At 38.6% G+C, this 17578-nt stretch overlaps 1 pseudogene; it reads left to right on the forward strand.

Annotated features, from left to right (window-relative positions):
• The window catches only part of LOC138759896 (dynein axonemal heavy chain 11-like), a 119850-nt pseudogene that overhangs the window by 89920 nt on the left and 12352 nt on the right, over positions 1 to 17578 (forward strand).

Here is a 17578-nt window from a genome sequence, read left to right on the forward strand (position 1 = left end):
GATAAAATAGGGGAGATAATGCCTGAAGATTTTATGTGCAAATGAGGTAAGACATAAATAATTGGAGATAGGGATATGCCATTGTTGAAACATTTGATTAATATATGGAACAAGGAAAATGTTGAAATGGGAATGAGGAATTATGTGATACATAAAATGCCATTGACTCAAAATAGACTTATTCCCTTTACAATGAACAACCAATTTTTTTATTACTTGGTCTGCAAAGGAATTAGGAGAATAGTGGATTGTTTTGAAGGGAAAGTTTAATGTTATTTGATTTAATGAAAAATAAATATGGGATACAAAATAATACAATATTTTGTTATTATCAAACAAAGGCATATTTACAGGATAAAATGGGTCCGACAATGTTATTTCCCGAAAGGAGTGAAATAGAAAGATCGATTTGTAATAAATCTATTAAGAAGTTTATTTCAACTACGTATATACACTGTTGCAAAAGCGAATACATAAACAAGGAACCCATAGATCTAGACAAAGATGGAAAACTGATTTAAATATTAAAATATTTAAATATTAAATATTAGTATTGAGGATAAAAATTGGTTGGAATAGTGTCATGATGGTATAACAAACACAATAAACATTAGATATGAATTGGTTCAATATTTTTTTTACATCAATTATATCTTACCCCACAGAAATTAAATAGACTGAAATTAGCTTTATCAGATAAGTGTTTTACAAATAATCAAGAGATAGATACTTTTTTACACTCCACTTGATCATGTCCAAAATTGAGACTTTTTTGGATGGAACTAGGAGCATTTTTAGAATGGGCCACTAAAGTTAAATTTCCTCAAAATGCAATGCGTTTCTTATTAGGTAATATATCTGGAACAAGACCAAAACTGAAACTTAATATGTTTCAAAAGGAATTTGTAAAAATTGATTTAGCAGTTGCAAGAAAATGTATAATGGCGAAATGGAAATCAGATTCACATTTGGCAATGGATTGATGGCATCAGAAATACATAGTTGTATACCTTTTTTATAAAATTGCATATAAATATGGTATTTTCTTTAAAATTTACATGTTGTAGGTATTACATTATGAAAACTATCCCCAAACCACAGGAACCTTATCAACTCCTTGGAATTAATATATGTTTAATATTGTAAAGGCAAATTTGATTGAATGTATTGAAACTTTAGTAACCAGATGTGTTTTCTTTCCTTTTCTCTCTTTTCTTTTACTCATATCTTTTATCTTATTCTTTTTGTTTCTTATGTTCTTTGGGGCTGTATTATTATTTGGGGGAAGGGGTTAGGAGGTATATAGTACTATGTATTACTGATTTGAGATATGAGGGATATTTCCTGTATCTAGATATTAAAACATATATGGAAATTTAAATAAAATATTCAAAAAATATATACTTTTGACATACAATACTTATAATCTATTGCTATTAATTTATTAGCATAATAAAATAAAATCTAAAGAAAAACTTCTGATTTTTCTAAATATCCTAACCAGCTGCAGTGCATAATGACTGAAACCAATCACATGTGTTAACAGTGCATAGAAAAAGAATCTTGGATTTAGCCATAAAATTTGTTCCTTGCTTGTTTCAGGTTTCCATATCAATTATGAAAGGACTGGATCCAATAACAATGTTGACTGACAAAGCCACAATTGCAACCTAGCGTAATGAAGGATTACCCAGTGAGAAGATGTCAACAGAAAATCTGTTCAACTGTGAATATTGGCCATTTAAGATCGACACACAGCAGCAAGAGATCAATTAATTGGGAGCAAGTATGGAAGTGATCTGAGAGTTATTCACATGGGACAGAAAGGATAAACTGTTTAGAAATAACTCAATTTTTTTTAACTAAAGCACAGTCATTACTTTTAAGAAATACATTTTTATATAAAGTTATTTAGATATTATTGAGAATACATTATCATCTGTTAATGTTGTCCTCATTGAAAACCTTGAAGAAACCACTGACCCAGTTCTCGATCCACTACTTGGATGAAACACAATTAAAAAGAGAAGGTAAGTGTGATGACGAGTCATCAATTAATTATTTTATTTGTAATCAGGCAGAAAATAATAAACTCATTACTCACCCATGGTCTTGTCATTAATTACATAACCGATTTATATCTGTAATTTGACAGGATGTCTTCTCTTGGCTTTATATTTATGCCTATTTCCTGATTCTTGCGCTTTTGTAGTTTGAATGCAATTGTGAGCTTTTCGAGAATGATGAGGAAGTGTCAGTGGGCTGCAGATTTCTGGAAGAAGCAAAAGCATTTTCCTATCATTCAACTGAAGTAATCAGTCTACTTTCAAGACTTGAATATACAGTGTATATAAATACACACACACCAACCACCAAAAATATAACAATTCAGATCTAATTGAAACAAATCCCATGTGTTAACGTTAACTGTCCATAATTAAACATGAAAAATATAGTACATTTATCATCATCATTCAAAAACACTATAGGACAAAAATTTTGTATGAAATAGATTGGTTTATGGATGCACAGAAAAGAGTTGAGAACTACAGGGAACTAACGAGCATTTGTGTATGAAATGTCAGTGTGTAATAAACGATCTTAGACATTAATAGTCATGCTCAACAAATGTTAGCAGTTAACCTTACCAATAAATGAGTTTGTACATCAACAAAGTACACACAGAATGCAATGACATATTATACCTACATATTTCCTATATAATAAATCTATAAATGTTGGAGCACTAGAGTTGCTTGGTAACATCAAACCAGTCTTGATGAACCTAGTGCAATCAAGACGCACACTTGTAACTTCCTGAATGATCCTGGCAAATAGGTTATAATCACCACCAGTCAGAATGTAAAGGGTGGTGTCTTGTCATAGTCCTCAAATGTATATTATCATACTGCTTCCACATGAAGAATATGTGACATTCTTTATAGAAAACACTGAAAGAATTACCTAAACAGCCCATTTGTCATTTAATATTTGTATCCTTGTTTTCAAAAACAATTAAGCTTTTGCCTCTGCCCTTTTATAATCTCATCCACCCCTACAATCCATTTGAGTTATCTGCATTTTCTAAAATTTTGACCAATCTTAATCTTGACTTCCCCTTGGTCAACACTCACCTGCCTAAACCCTAAATTCCAGAGTTCATTTTTCCTCATCCTATCCATTGTTCTGTCTCTAAATAGCTTCCACACCCTTTCAACACATCAGAATCAGAATTTATTGTCACGAACTCTATGAAATTCATTGCTTTGCATCAGCATTATTGGTCATCTTTTGGTTTGGTTGGCCTTGCTGATCCTGGTATCAATTTCTTTGTCCAAAGACCCATCATTCGAGATGATGCTCCCCAAGTATTTGAAGCTGTTTGTATTCGTCAGCTGGGTGTCGTCAGCAATGATTTTTGTTCTATGGTGTTGGTGTTTGGCATGGCCTGATGGAGTACTTCAGTCTTGTTGATGGTCAACTGTCTGAGAATTTGTTCAACATTAACCGTAGATCACTATCTTTGTGCACCAAGAGTGCACAGTCATCAGTATAAAGGGTTTTTTGAGCCTCTGTGTAGAGGTACTTCGTCCGTGCATTCAAGCGGCTAAGATCAAAGAGAGCTGTCCTGTCAGTACCTGATGTACACTCTCTCTTCCAGACCTTGGACAGCACATGACCACATGCAAGTGAAGAACAGATTGAACAAGACTGGGGCTAGTACACAAACCTGCTACAGCCCATTAGAAATAGTAAATGCAGCTGGTATGTCACCACAGCAGAGGACCTGTCCTATCATTCCATCATGGAGCAGCTGGATCATTTTTACGAATTTCTTTGGGCATCCGTAACGTCTCAGGATGGATCAGGAAGCGTCCCTGTTAACAGTGTCAAATGCTTTGCCAGGTCAATGAAGACAGAGTAAGGAAGCTTGTTCTGCTCAATACATTTCCCCTGAACTTGCCTCACAGCAAATATCATGTCCTCTGAACTCCGTTCTGGCTGAAAATTGCACCGTGCCTCCAGGAGATTCCTTTCCAAGACAGTGTCACATCTGTTCAGGAGGATGCGGGTGAAAATTTTGCCTGAGATGGACAGACAGCACTGAAATGCCCCTGTAATTTCTGCAGTTTGATTTGCTTCCCCTATTTTTGTAGAGATCCACGATGAGGGCATCATGGAAGTCATCAGGCATCTCCTCTGTGATCCAGATGTCCTCCAGAATGTCTTGGAGCGGCTGTAATGCGTTTGGGCTTAGAACTTTGTAGATCTCAGCAGGAATGCCATCCTGCCCTGTTGCTTTATTTGAATTCATCTGCGAGATCGCTTTATTGATCTCATCAGTAGAGTGACACGTCTAGGTCATCCAGGACTGGCTGTTTAGGGATGTGCTGTAAGACACCAGGATCGACTGTGAGTAGGTTGGAAAAGTATTCAGCCAAATGGTCTTTCAGTACTTCCTGGTCTTTGATCAGTCTTGACCAGTCTGATGCCAGCAAGGGGGAGCATCCTGATTTAGAAGGACCATTAACTGAGTTAATGGCACTGAAAAACTCTTTAGTGGCATGCATAGTGTTCCACCTGCTCGGCCTTTCTCTACCACCACCTATCCCTCATTTCTCAGAGTTCTGCCTGTATTTTGGATTGCAGGTGTTTAAACTTGTCTTTCTTTGAGACATTTGATGGGTCATTTTGCTGGTCTGCATAGGCCTTGTTCTTGGCCCTAAGAGCTGCTTAAATGGCCTCCTGGTTTTCATCAAACCAATCTTGATGCATTGGGTTTTCATTCTGAGTATAGTTGTAGCATTCTACGTGACAACATCTCTGAACCGCTTCCACTTTTCAGAACAGGTTCCCACAAGCGCTGAACTGCTGGAGAGTGTTTCATTAAGTAGATCTTGAAAATGCTGGACTTGACCTGGACCTTGCAGTCTGCCGAATGACACCCTGACAGTTTTTGATTGCTTACGCTATAAAAGGGCTACGTGCAAGTTGAGGACTGACTGAGCCAGCCTGTGATCTGTCCAACACTCAGCACCTCCCATGGCCTGGATGATGGTGCCGTCTTGAAGGTTACACAGGCATACCTAGGATGCATCCAAGTTGTTTTGTATTTGTTTGCAAGTCTGAACATCATATTAGCGATGCACAGATTGTGCTTGGCATATTTACTCAGAAGCAGTAGGCCATTACTGTTTTGTTTTCCCACTCCATGCCTTCCAAGGACTCCATCCCAGTTTTTACTGTCTATCCCCACCCTAGTGTTGAAGTGGCCCAAAATGACGAGTTTGTTGCTAGCAAGAGTTGTCTGAATAGTCTGGTCCAGGTCCTCAAAGAAACTTTCCTTGACTTCATCTGAACTCATGAGAGTTGATGCAAAGACACTGACAATGGTGATATGCCAGGACTTGATAAGAGGGAAGCGGAACTTCATGATACGTTCATTGATTCCAGTGGGTAGGGTAGGGATGTTCTTCAGCAGAGCAACTTTAATTGCAAAACCTACTCCGTGGATCCTTTTGTCAATCTGTGGTTTTCCTTTTCAAAAGAGCATATATCCACTCGCTGTTGGTGGTTAGCTAGCCAGATGCTGTTGTGGGGAAGACAATGCTTAGGGTACCTTTTCTAAACCTCTCCCTCATGTGAGGGTGGGCAGTGCTGTCTTAAAAAGGACTGCACAGTTGCCCTGGATGCTGTTGGACATCTCTGCTGCCCTGGTTACAGAGACGAATGACCACTGGTCCAAAGGCTGCCTATGTGCACATTTGCAGCTACAACTGCCAGTGGTCATCTCCACCTTGTCACTCCTCCATCGCCACAGGACTTGTTGAGTTGGGTTAACTGAGATGAATCACATAACAGAAACCTGTTGCGTGATGGGCAATCCCACTCTCTCGGCAGAAGAGACCTTAATCCAGTAATACAGACAACCGTTACGACTAGAGACCTCTCTTGCTGCAGTGCATGACCAGGATGTCCAAGTGTCTTGTCATGCTCTTAGTGTTCCACGATACCTGCTGGGCGTGCTTTCTTGACCGTTGAACCATTAATTGGTCTCTTCCACTCAACCACCCAGGGCCAGACTTCACACACTGGGATAGACAGATTCCCCTGCTTCACCAAGGGTTGAAGACCCATCGGCTACCCTCACCTGGTTTAGCCATCTACCGAGATGGCTTACCGGAGAGTGGCCACTGTATGTGCTAGAGCTACTTGGAGCCACATGTGAGAGCTAAGTGTCAGGTGGGGACCGAAGGTGGACGAGCTGCCCGAAAAGAGCACGATGGGCTCTTTCCCCCCCCCCCAACCAGTGGTGCCACCCCTCCCTAGACACCCCATATACCACACCACATAATGAGACAGCATTACATGTGAAAATATTGCTATAAATTACATTATAAAAATAAATAAATAAATATGTGCAAAAAAGAGAAAGTGAGGTATATATGGTTCATTGTCCATTCAAAAATCTGTTGGCAGAGGGTAAGAGCTGATTTTGTACCATTACGTGTTCGTCTTCAGGTTCGTGTACTTCCTTGCTGATGGTAGCAGTGAGATGAGGGCATCTGATTGAATGCTCTGTGAAGAATTTGCCAGCAACTTCCTTTAACTTTTAAACACAAGTTTTAGAAAAAAAAAAGAAAAAAAATTAAAAGATGGTTTCTGAAATTTAATGATGAAGCACCTGTTACTAATGGCAAAAAGGGTCTGGAGATGGAACAATACTTTTTCTAAGGGTATCTAAAAGGCCTGAAAAACTCTGCAGGGGTCAATTACATTAGAGTTGTTTTGTGGGAAAGGATGTCATGAAACTAAAAATGTTTAAATTTGTTTCTAAATTTATTTACAACACAGTAGAAGCCAATTCTGGCCATTGAGAGGCAGAGCTACCCAATTCCACCTAATAAACCTGCCAACCCCATAACTTTTGGGAGGAAACCAGAGCAGTGCAGGTCACAACGAGGAAGTACAAACTCCTTACAGATAGTGTCGGATTCAAATCAAGGTCGCTGGCATTCCAATAGCATTGTGCTAACCTAGGGGTCTGCAAAGTGGTCGATATCGACTTCAAGCTTCACAGTCATATTTGCCCCTCTTTGCACATGCGCCAGCCGGCCATGCACAACCTGCGGACCCCAGGACCCCACATTAAGGTCCTTTCTGCCCTTTAATTTGTCCTCCATTTGGGGGACAAATTAACATTCAGCTTCTTGGCACTGGAGAAGGACAGAGGACTGTGCAGCCTAAAACCAGTCATCTGGCCACTCCACCCAACACCCCCTGTCAAGCATTTCCACCCCCCCCTTCCCAACCAGTGCTGTGATTCTGATTCCATGCTTGGCATGGATGAGGGACCACATAGACCTGAAGGTGTCGACAGTCTAAAAAGTTTGGGGACCCCTGTGCTAACTGTGACATTTACCAAAAGATTTAGAGGTTTTCTGTGCTGTTGGCTGGGCCTACTTCACCACGCAAATGGAGCCTGTTTCCAATGTCGGGAACACATAAGGCATATTGAATAAAAGACAACAATGAAGGTGACAATGAGACCTTCTGCATGAATCCCATTCTCCTTGGTGCAGGCATCCTGGATAGTCAGGAGTCCAGGAATGCTGCCTTGCCCAATTCAGAAAGTTAACAAATCCTGATATGTTCTCTCACTGCTCTTAAATTAGTTTTTGAGTCTCATCAAGGACAATGATGAAACATACCCCAGGTGGGGTGGCGCGGTTGGAGTAGCAGTTAGCGCAACACCTTTACAGTACCAACGGTCAGGACCGGGATTCAAATCCACGCCGTCTGTAAGGAGTTGGTTCATTCTCCCTGTGTCTGTGTGGATTTTCCCCAAGGTCTCCATTTCCTCCCTCTGTTCAAAATGTACCGGGGATGTAGGTTAATTGCATGTAAATTGGGCGGCACGAACTTGTGGGCCGAAATGGCCTGTTACCATGCTGTATGTCTAAATGTAAAGATTTTAAGCTTCTAGAGCATTGAATCCTCAAGCATCTGTCACAGAATTGTTACCTGAAAAATATTAGCTGAGTCCTACAGCTGGGCTTCTATCCACACTGAACAACTTGCCCTATTGCTTTAGTCTCTCTTGCCCACTTAAGCCCCATTCCATAAGATCATAAGAGCAGATTTAGGCCACTCGGCTCATCCAGTCTGCTCGAGCTTTCAAATCATTGCTGATGTTTTTTTCCGCTGCACCCCATTCTCCTGCCTTCTTTCTATAACCTGGCAGAAGAAATTTCTCTTCATCTCTGTTCCAAAGGGACGTGCTTTTGTTCTGAGGCTGTGCCCTCTGGTCCTAGACTCTCCCACTACTGGAAACGTTTTTAAATTTAAATATACGGCAGACTTAAGGTAACAGACCTGTGCCGCCCAATTAGGCTACAACCCCATATATTTTAAAGGGTGGGAGGAAACTGCAGCACCTGGAGGAAACCCACGCAGACATGGGGAGACCATACAAGTTCCTTACAGATAGAGCCAGATTTGAACCTGGGTTGCTGGTGCTATAATAGCATTACGCTAACCATGCTCCCCCTCTTCTTCTCCACATCCACTCTATCCAGCCTCTTTCAATATTCAAAAGGTTTCATTGAGATCACATTCATCCTTCTCAACTCCTGTGAGTACAGGCCCAGAGCCATCAAACATTCCTTGTATGTTAACTCGACCATCCTTGTAAACCTCCTCTTCACCCACTCCCAATGCCAACACATTTTCTTTGGATATGGGGGCCTAAATACTCAAATGTGGTCTGAATGACACCTATATAGCCTCAGCATTATATCCTTGCTTTTATGTTTTAATCTTGAAATAAATACAAACACAGCATTTGCCTTCTGTTATGGACCATGGTCTGACCTTTTGGACTGTGGACTATCATTATAAAGGAAGGATTTCTGCTCTGTGCAACATGGTACAGCTGAGTGCTGACTCACCAATTGCTTGGAACTTTTGAGAACAAAGGGAGAATCCAGCTGTGAAGCAGAGAGGAGCAGTTGGAGCGGCAGAGGGCAGCTGGAGAGCTGTGTGAGGTGCACATGCCTCATAAGGAAGGATTCGTGAGTTTTTCGCAACACAACATCACTCTCCAACATTCAATACATCATCCTTTATGATCAGTTAAAGAACTGAACTTGGACAATGAACTTTGAGATTGAATTTTGTGGACTATTTTTTGTACTGAATTACTTGACTGACTGACCCGGAGTTTGGGGGGAATTTTTCCTTTTTGAATATTAAGCACAGACTGTAATAGTTTGATTTTTTTCCACATACACACTGTTTATAAATATATGATATCTGTATATTTGCTATAGATACTTAAAGTGGGGTTAATTGTGTTAAGACATTATATTGTTAAGAGTTATTAATAAATATTGAGTTAAAATTTAACCTTTTAATCGAGTCTTCTGTCGTTGCTGGTTTGAGATGTAATACTTCCTTAATGAATAATCAACCTGTACGTTATCCCTTAGGAAATCCACCACTAGGATTCCCAAGTCCCTTTGGATCTCTGCTTTCTGAATCATCTCCCTTTTAGAAAAAAAGTCTTCTTTATTCTTTCTACCAAAATGCATGACAATACTCTCGCTGTATTTTGTCTGCCACTTCTTTGCCTATCCTCCAACACATCAAAGTCCCTCCTCGGACTCCCTGCTTCTTCTACACTACCCGGCCCTCCACCTATACTCCTCCACTCCCCTTTCACCTATGTAGTTAACCATGATTTTTCAAGAAAGCAAACATTCCTGCCTCTACCACTTTGGCAGCTCATTCCATATGCCTACCACACTATGAATAAAGAAACTGTCCTCTCATGTCCTTATGAATCCCACCCCTCTCATGATGTAGTTATGCCCTCTTCACTCTAGGAGGCAGACGGTCAATATTCAGCTTATCAATGGCCCGCATGATTTTATAGATGATCTTAACTGTCTGTGCTTTAAGGAAAACAGGCTGTTTTTTCCCCCATCTCTAATGAAAACTTAACTCCCCTAACCCTGGGAACAGCCTCATTATTGCCATTAGCAATCTTTTCAAGTTTATAATATTCTTCCTGTAGATATGAAAAGAACCAGAAACAAAAAACCAGAAATTTATAGTTCATACAACACTATAGCACAGAAGAGGACATTTGGCCCTCGATGTTGTCCCAGCCCATATGTTCCTTCCAAAAACACTTCCTCATAGCCTCTATTTTTCTTTAATCCATGTGCCTGTCTAAGAGTCTCTTAAATCCTCCTATTGTTCCACCACCATCCCCGGCAAGGCATTCCAGGCACCCACAACTCTGTAAAACAAAATTATCCCTGATGTCTCCCTTAAACTTCCCTCCCTTCACTTTGTACATACATCCTCTGATGTTTGTTATTCCTGCCCTGGGAAAAAAGGTGCTGGCTGTCCACTCTGTCTATGCCTTTCAGAATCTTGTAACCTGTATTAGGTCTCCTTTCATCCTTCTTTGCTCCAAAGAGGGAAAACATCAGCTCTGCTAACCTTGCCACATAAGACATTTTCCAGTCCAGGCAAGATCCTGGTAAATCTTCTCTGTACCCTCTCCATAACTTCCACATCCTTCCTATAATGAGGTGACCAAAATGAACACAATACTCTCGTGTGGTCTTACCAGAGATCTGCAGAGTTGCAACATGACCTCTTGACTCTTGAAATCAATCCCCCTATTAATGAAGCCTGACATTCCAGAGGCCTTCTTAACTATTCTATCAATCTGCATGGCAACCTTGAGAGTTTTCAATTCCCAAGTGGCCTCAATGGCATCCAAATCTACAGTAGTATGGCAGCTCAGGCAGTATGGGATAGTTGTTACAGCATTTTGTCAAGTACAGGATTTGAGGAGGATGCTATGGTGGGCAAAGTCATTGCAATCCTCCAGAATTCTGTGGAAGATTGTGGCAGTCACTATGGTAGTCCAGCATTGAGTGGTAGACTGGCAGTGGTAGTTGTAATCATTGCATCAGTGCAGCAGTGAGTAGTAGTTGTGCCCATCCAGTTTTTTTTTTTGTGACACATTAGCATTTTTCAAGCATTGATATTGCAGTATGGCATTATTTCTGCAGTTTTACAGCAATGTGTTAACATCCAAAGGTACACAACAGTTATTTGGTAATCCACTCCTATGGCTGCTGCCATTTTGACAGTCTGACATTGTCCCAAGAATGTTGCAGCTGTCTGGGTATCTGAAAAAAACTTTTTGGCTGCTTAGAATTGTTGCAGCAATCCAATGTTGTGGTGGTTGAACAGTGTGCAGAAGTTATTGTGGCAAATTGGAAATGTACTACAGCTACGACCATAATTGGGACTGAAGGATCAGTCATATCTTGAAATGAAAGAAGGTCAGAATTTTGCCTGTGCGTGTGGAGTACTGAAAAGTCTTAAACAATTTTTTTTAAGTAAATGTTGTATTTGACAAACTAGAACAGGGATACAGGGCATGTAAGAGCCAAAATGTGTACAACATTTTGTTAGTCGGGATACTGGGGTCCATAGGCTGGGCGTGGCCACCTTGATTCTTGTGCGCATACACGAGTCTTTGATTGGCGAACATTTTGGAGTTCGGTTGGCACATGCGCAAGAGTAAACCACCCTAACGATATTGAATTTGTGTACTTGACTCTCGTGCATATGCCAACCAAACTCCAATACATCAACCCACTGCTTCGAATCTCGGGATTGTCTGTGAAAATAAATCTGAAATGTAAATCTAATCAAGTGATGATAATTCCTTGATATAGCATTTGTCCAAGAAACACACTTAACTGAATAGGAGCACAGAAATTAAAGAGAGATTGGGTAGGACATGTAACAGCAGCATCGTATAATTCAAAAGCAAGAGGAGTGGCTATATTAATTAGTAAAAATGTGCCATTTAAAATAGAAGAGGAAATAATAGATCCAGCAGGGAGATATGTAATGATAAAATGTCAGATATATTCGGAGTTTTGGAATCTACTCAATGTATATTCACCTAACGAAGAAGATCAAAAGTTTATGCAAGATATCTTTTTGAAGGTAGCTAATACGCAAGGGAACATACTAATAGGAGGGGATTTCAACCTGAATTTGGATTCAAATATGGATAAAACTGGGAAAAAAATTAACAGAAAGAACAAAGTAACCAAATTTATAATTAAATCAATGGAAGAAATGCAACTTTTGGATATATGGAGGAAACAAAACCCAAAAGAAAAGGAATATTCATATTACTCGGCTAGACATAAAACATACTCAAGAATAGACCTATTTTTGTTATCAGCTAGTATGCAGGATAGAGTAAGAAAAACAGAATATAAAGCGAGAATACTATCAGACCATTCACCCTTAATATTGACAGTAAAGCTAGAGGACATCCCTCCAAGAATGTATTTTCTTTTCTTCTTTGGCTTGGCTTCGCGGACGAAGATTTATGGAGGGGGTAAAAAAAGTCCACGTCAGCTGCAGGCTCGTTTGTGGCTGACCAGTCCGATGCGGGACAGGCAGACACGATTGCAGCGGTTGCAAGGGAAAATTGGTTGGTTGGGGTTGGGTGTTGGGTTTTTCCTCCTTTGCCTTTTGTCAGTGAGGTGGGCTCTGCGGTCTTCTTCAAAGGAGGCTGCTGCCCGCCAAACTGTGAGGCGCCAAGATGCACGGTTTGAGGCGTTATCAGCCCACTGGCGGTGGTCAATGTGGCAGGCACCAAGAGATTTCTTTAGGCAGTCCTTGTACCTTTTCTTTGGTGCACCTCTGTCACGGTGGCCAGTGGAGAGCTCGCCATATAATACGATCTTGGGAAGGCGATGGTCCTCCATTCTGGAGACGTGACCCATCCAGCGCAGCTGGATCTTCAGCAGCGTGGACTCGATGCTGTCGACCTCTGCCATCTCGAGTACCTCGACGTTAGGGGTGTGAGCGCTCCAATGGATGTTGAGGATGGAGCAGAGACAACGCTGGTGGAAGCGTTCTAGGAGCCGTAGGTGGTGCCGGTAGAGGACCCATGATTCGGAGCCGAACAGGAGTGTGGGTATGACAACGGCTCTGTATACGCTTATCTTTGTGAGGTTTTTCAGTTGGTTGTTTTTCCAGACTCTTTTGTGTAGTCTTCCAAAGGCGCTATTTGCCTTGGCGAGTCTGTTGTCTATCTCATTGTCGATCCTTGCATCTGATGAAATGGTGCAGCCGAGATAGGTAAACTGGTTGACCGTTTTGAGTTTTGTGTGCCCGATGGAGATGTGGGGGGGCTGGTAGTCATGGTGGGGAGCTGGCTGATGGAGGACCTCAGTTTTCTTCAGGCTGACTTCCAGGCCAAACAAAGTCAGCCAAGAATGTATAGATGGAGATTAAACCCCATGTTACTTAAAAGGCAGGATTTTAGAGAATTTATTGAAAAACAATTAAAAATGTATTTTGAAATAAATACAAGATAAGTTTATACTATGGGATGCAATGAAAGCATTCATTAGAGGGCAAATAATAAGTTATGTAACCAAGATGAAGAAGGACTATAATCAGGAAACAGAGCAGTTGGAAAGGGAAATAGCAAATATAGAAAAAAAATTAGCAATGAAGGAAGATACAACTAAAAGAAGAGAATTGGCGGATAAAAAAATAAAATATGAAACACTACAAACATATAAGGTAGAGAAGAATATAATGAAGACAAAACAGAAATATTATGAACTGGGTGAAAAAACGCACAAAATCCTAGCATGGCAGCTTAAGACAGAACAAGCTAAGAAAATGGTATTGGCATCAAGGAAAAAAGACAAACAAATTACATATAATCCAAAAGAAATTAAGGAAAACTTTAGAGAATTCTATGAACAATTATACCGAACTGAAAACGAAGGGAAAGAAGGGAAAATAGATGAATTTTTGACTAAAATTGAACTACCAAAACTACAAATAGAGGAACAAACTAAATTAACAGAACCATTTGGAACAGTAGAAATACAAGAGATAATAAAAAAATTACCAAATAATAAGACACCAGGAGAGGATGGATTTCCAATAGAATTCTACAAAACATTTAAAGACTTATTAATTCCGCCCCTCCTGGATGTAATCAACCAGATTGATGAAACACAAAGCTTACCAGATTCATGTAAAACAGCAATAATTACAGTAATACTAAAACAAGGGAAAGATCCACTCTCACCAGCGTCATATAGACCAATATCTTTACTTAACACAGATTATAAGATAATAGCTAAACTATTAGCAAACAGATTAGCAGAGCAGGTACCGAAAATGGTAAATTTAGACCAAACTGAATTTATCAAAAAAAGACGCACAACAGACAATATTTGTAAATTTATTAACTTAATTCATGCAGTAGAAGGAAATAAAGCACCTGCAGTAGCAGTTGCTTTAGACGCAGAGAAGGCCTTCGACAGAGTAGAATGGAATTATTTGTTCAAAGTATTGCAAAAATTCAGTTTACCGGAGAAGTATATTAATTGGATTAAAGCATTATATAAGGGACCGTTAGCGAAAGTGACAGTAAATGCACATGTATCAAAGCAATTTAACTTAAGCAGATCAACGCGGCAGGGATGCCCACTATCACCTTTATTGTTTGCACTAGCTATAGAACCACTAGCAGAATTGATAAGAATAGATAATAATATAAAAGGAATAAAAATAAAAGACAAGGAATATAAAATCAGTCTATTTGCGGATGATGTTATAGTGTACTTAACAGAACCAGAACTATCAATAAAAGAATTATATAAGAAATTGAAGGAATATGGAGAAGTGTCGGGTTACAAGATAAACATAAATAAAAGTGAAGCAATGCCTATGAATAATGCAGATTTCTCAAAATTTAAGAAGGAATCTCCATTTAGATGGCAAATGCAGGCAATAAGATACCTAGGTGTACAAATAAACAAAAATCTCGGCCAATTATATAAACTCAATTATTATCCACTAATGAAAAAATTACAGGACGATTTAGAGCATTGGAAAGATTTACCACTAACACTAATAGGAAGGATAAACTGTATTAAAATGAACATTTTTCCAAGGATATTATACTTATTTCAGGCATTGCCAATACAACTGACAGAAAAATTCTTCAAAGAGTTAAAGAAAATAATAAGGAAATTTTTATGGAGAGGGGGGAAACTGAGGATAGCACTAGATAAATTAACAGAATGGTATAAACAAGGAGGCTTACAATTGCCAAACTTTAAAAAATTATTATAGAGCCGCACAATTAAGATACCTATCAGATTTTTATCAAACAAGGGAAAAACCAGACTGGACGAGATTAGAATTAGATAAAATAGGGGAAAAGATACCTAAACACATATTATATAAATGGGATGAAAAATTGGTACAACATAGAACTTCTCCAGTATTACATCATCTCCTCAATATTTGGAAGAAGATTCATGTAGAAAGAAATAAAACAAATTATCAATTACCAAAACTAATATTGACGCAAAACAAGTTACTCCCTTTTACAATAGATAACCTTTCCTTTAGAGAATGGGAAAAAAAAGGGATTAAAAGAATAGAAAATTGTTTTTCAGGAAGTAGATTCTTATCCTTTGAACAAATGAGAGATAAGTACAATATAACTGGAGATACAGCGCTGGCATATTACCAATTGAGATCCTACTTGAAGGATAAATTAGGAAGCAGTTTGAGTTTGCCAGAGGGAAGTAACCTTGAATATGTGATTACAGATACAATGTTAATCAAAAGATTTATAACAAATATGTATATTAAACTGAAAGAAAAGGAGAATGAGGAAACAAATGGTAAAACTAAACAAAAATGGGAACAAGATTTAAATATAAAGATAAAAAAGGAAACATGGGAGAAATTATGTTCTGGAACGATGAGAAATACAATAAATACGAGGCTACGTATGATACAATATAACTGGTTACATAGACTATACATTACACCTCAAACGTTAAATAAATGGGACCCAACAGTATCTGATAGATGTTTTTGATGTAAATAAGAAATGGGAACAACAATTCATGCAATCTGGACATGTGAGAAAGTAGAAAAGTTTTGGGAAGATCTCAATCAGATATTAAATAAAATAACAGAAAACAATATACCAAAGAATCCAGAGATCTTTCTCCTAAGTAACATAAAAAACAAAGAATTTGGAATTGATTTGGAGGATGCACAAAAAAGATTTGTTAAGATAGCTCTAGCCGTAGCAAAAAAATGTATTATGTCAACCTGGAAATTGGAAGATAATTTGAAAATACAACAATGGTATATAGAAATGAATAAATGTATTCCATTAGAAAAAATTACATATAGTTTAAGAAATAATATTGAAATATTCAAACAAATATGGGAGCCTTACATTAAATACAATAGCGAAAACCTACCGGGGACAATCATTACCTAAGTTGATGGAAGGAGAAGGAAAGAAAAGAATGGACTCAGTAGAATTTCTGGTGTATTTTTGTTGAATGACAACATTGTCTGACTGGTTTAATGTAACCTAGATTGTATACCTTAAATGGATGGGAGGGGGGGGTGGGGGGTGGCTTGGGAGGAGGGAGGGGGGGGGGAGAAAATGTCACTGTATATGTGTGAAAAGGAAAAAGTGTGTATCATGGCTAATGTGATTTATGGTGTGAAAAATAAAAAAATAAATTTAAAAAAAATGATGATAATTCCTGAGCTAGGCACAAGCTCACCACAAGGAAACCATGTATTCCAATACAGAAAAGCAAATTCCTCATAGAGCAGAGGGTCCCATTTGCTGGCTGTCATCAGCATCATGGATTCGTTGTACCAGTGTGTTTGATTCTTGACTAACAGTCCATTTCCATTAGTTGTACTCTGGACAACTTTACATAATGGCCATGTTTGCCTCTTCTCTCTGTGTATGGTGATGACCAGCGCTGCCACCTTACAGACACTAACATGGATTGGAACTGGAATTGTTCCGTTTTATTTTGTGATTGGCATAAACTCACCTGGAATTGACCATCAGTGCAAATTGCTCTGGTTTCAATGACTCTGATCGCATTCCATTGAATAAAACAATGCTGTGTGACCCCATTTTCCAGACATTTGTGTGCTTTCAGAAATAAAATGCTGTCAAAATAGAATGGAAACATTGCAAATTGTGTTATTTTGCTGAATGATAAATACACATACTTCCTGCTAAGTTTTTCACAAGTAGTTATTAATTAATCACAGTTAATTTGGCCTAAAAATATCACATTAAAATAGAACCAGTTGGTATAAATATCTCAAGCAAACAGAAATTCAAACCATTTAAAGCTGAAACAGATTTCCAATATTGCACCTTTGTGTAAAAGAATTTATTTTAATATAATATTAAGAAAACTCTGGCAAAATACTTCAGATCCAAAGCATTCCTCCTTTATTATGTATATTTTGTAAATGTTAAATGTTATTTATTTTATGATTACTTATGTATTTATTATTTAAAAGTAAAAAGTGAAGTGACTGTATTAGTTGCAGACTGTCAATCACAGTTACTGATCAGAGGAAGCTTGAATCAAGAAAGTACAAAATGTTCTTATTTAAACATAATTAAAAGTAAAATTAAAGTTAT

The sequence above is a fragment of the Narcine bancroftii genome, chromosome 1, assembly GCF_036971445.1.
Source record: "Narcine bancroftii isolate sNarBan1 chromosome 1, sNarBan1.hap1, whole genome shotgun sequence".
In the NCBI taxonomy this organism is placed as follows: domain Eukaryota; kingdom Metazoa; phylum Chordata; class Chondrichthyes; order Torpediniformes; family Narcinidae; genus Narcine; species Narcine bancroftii.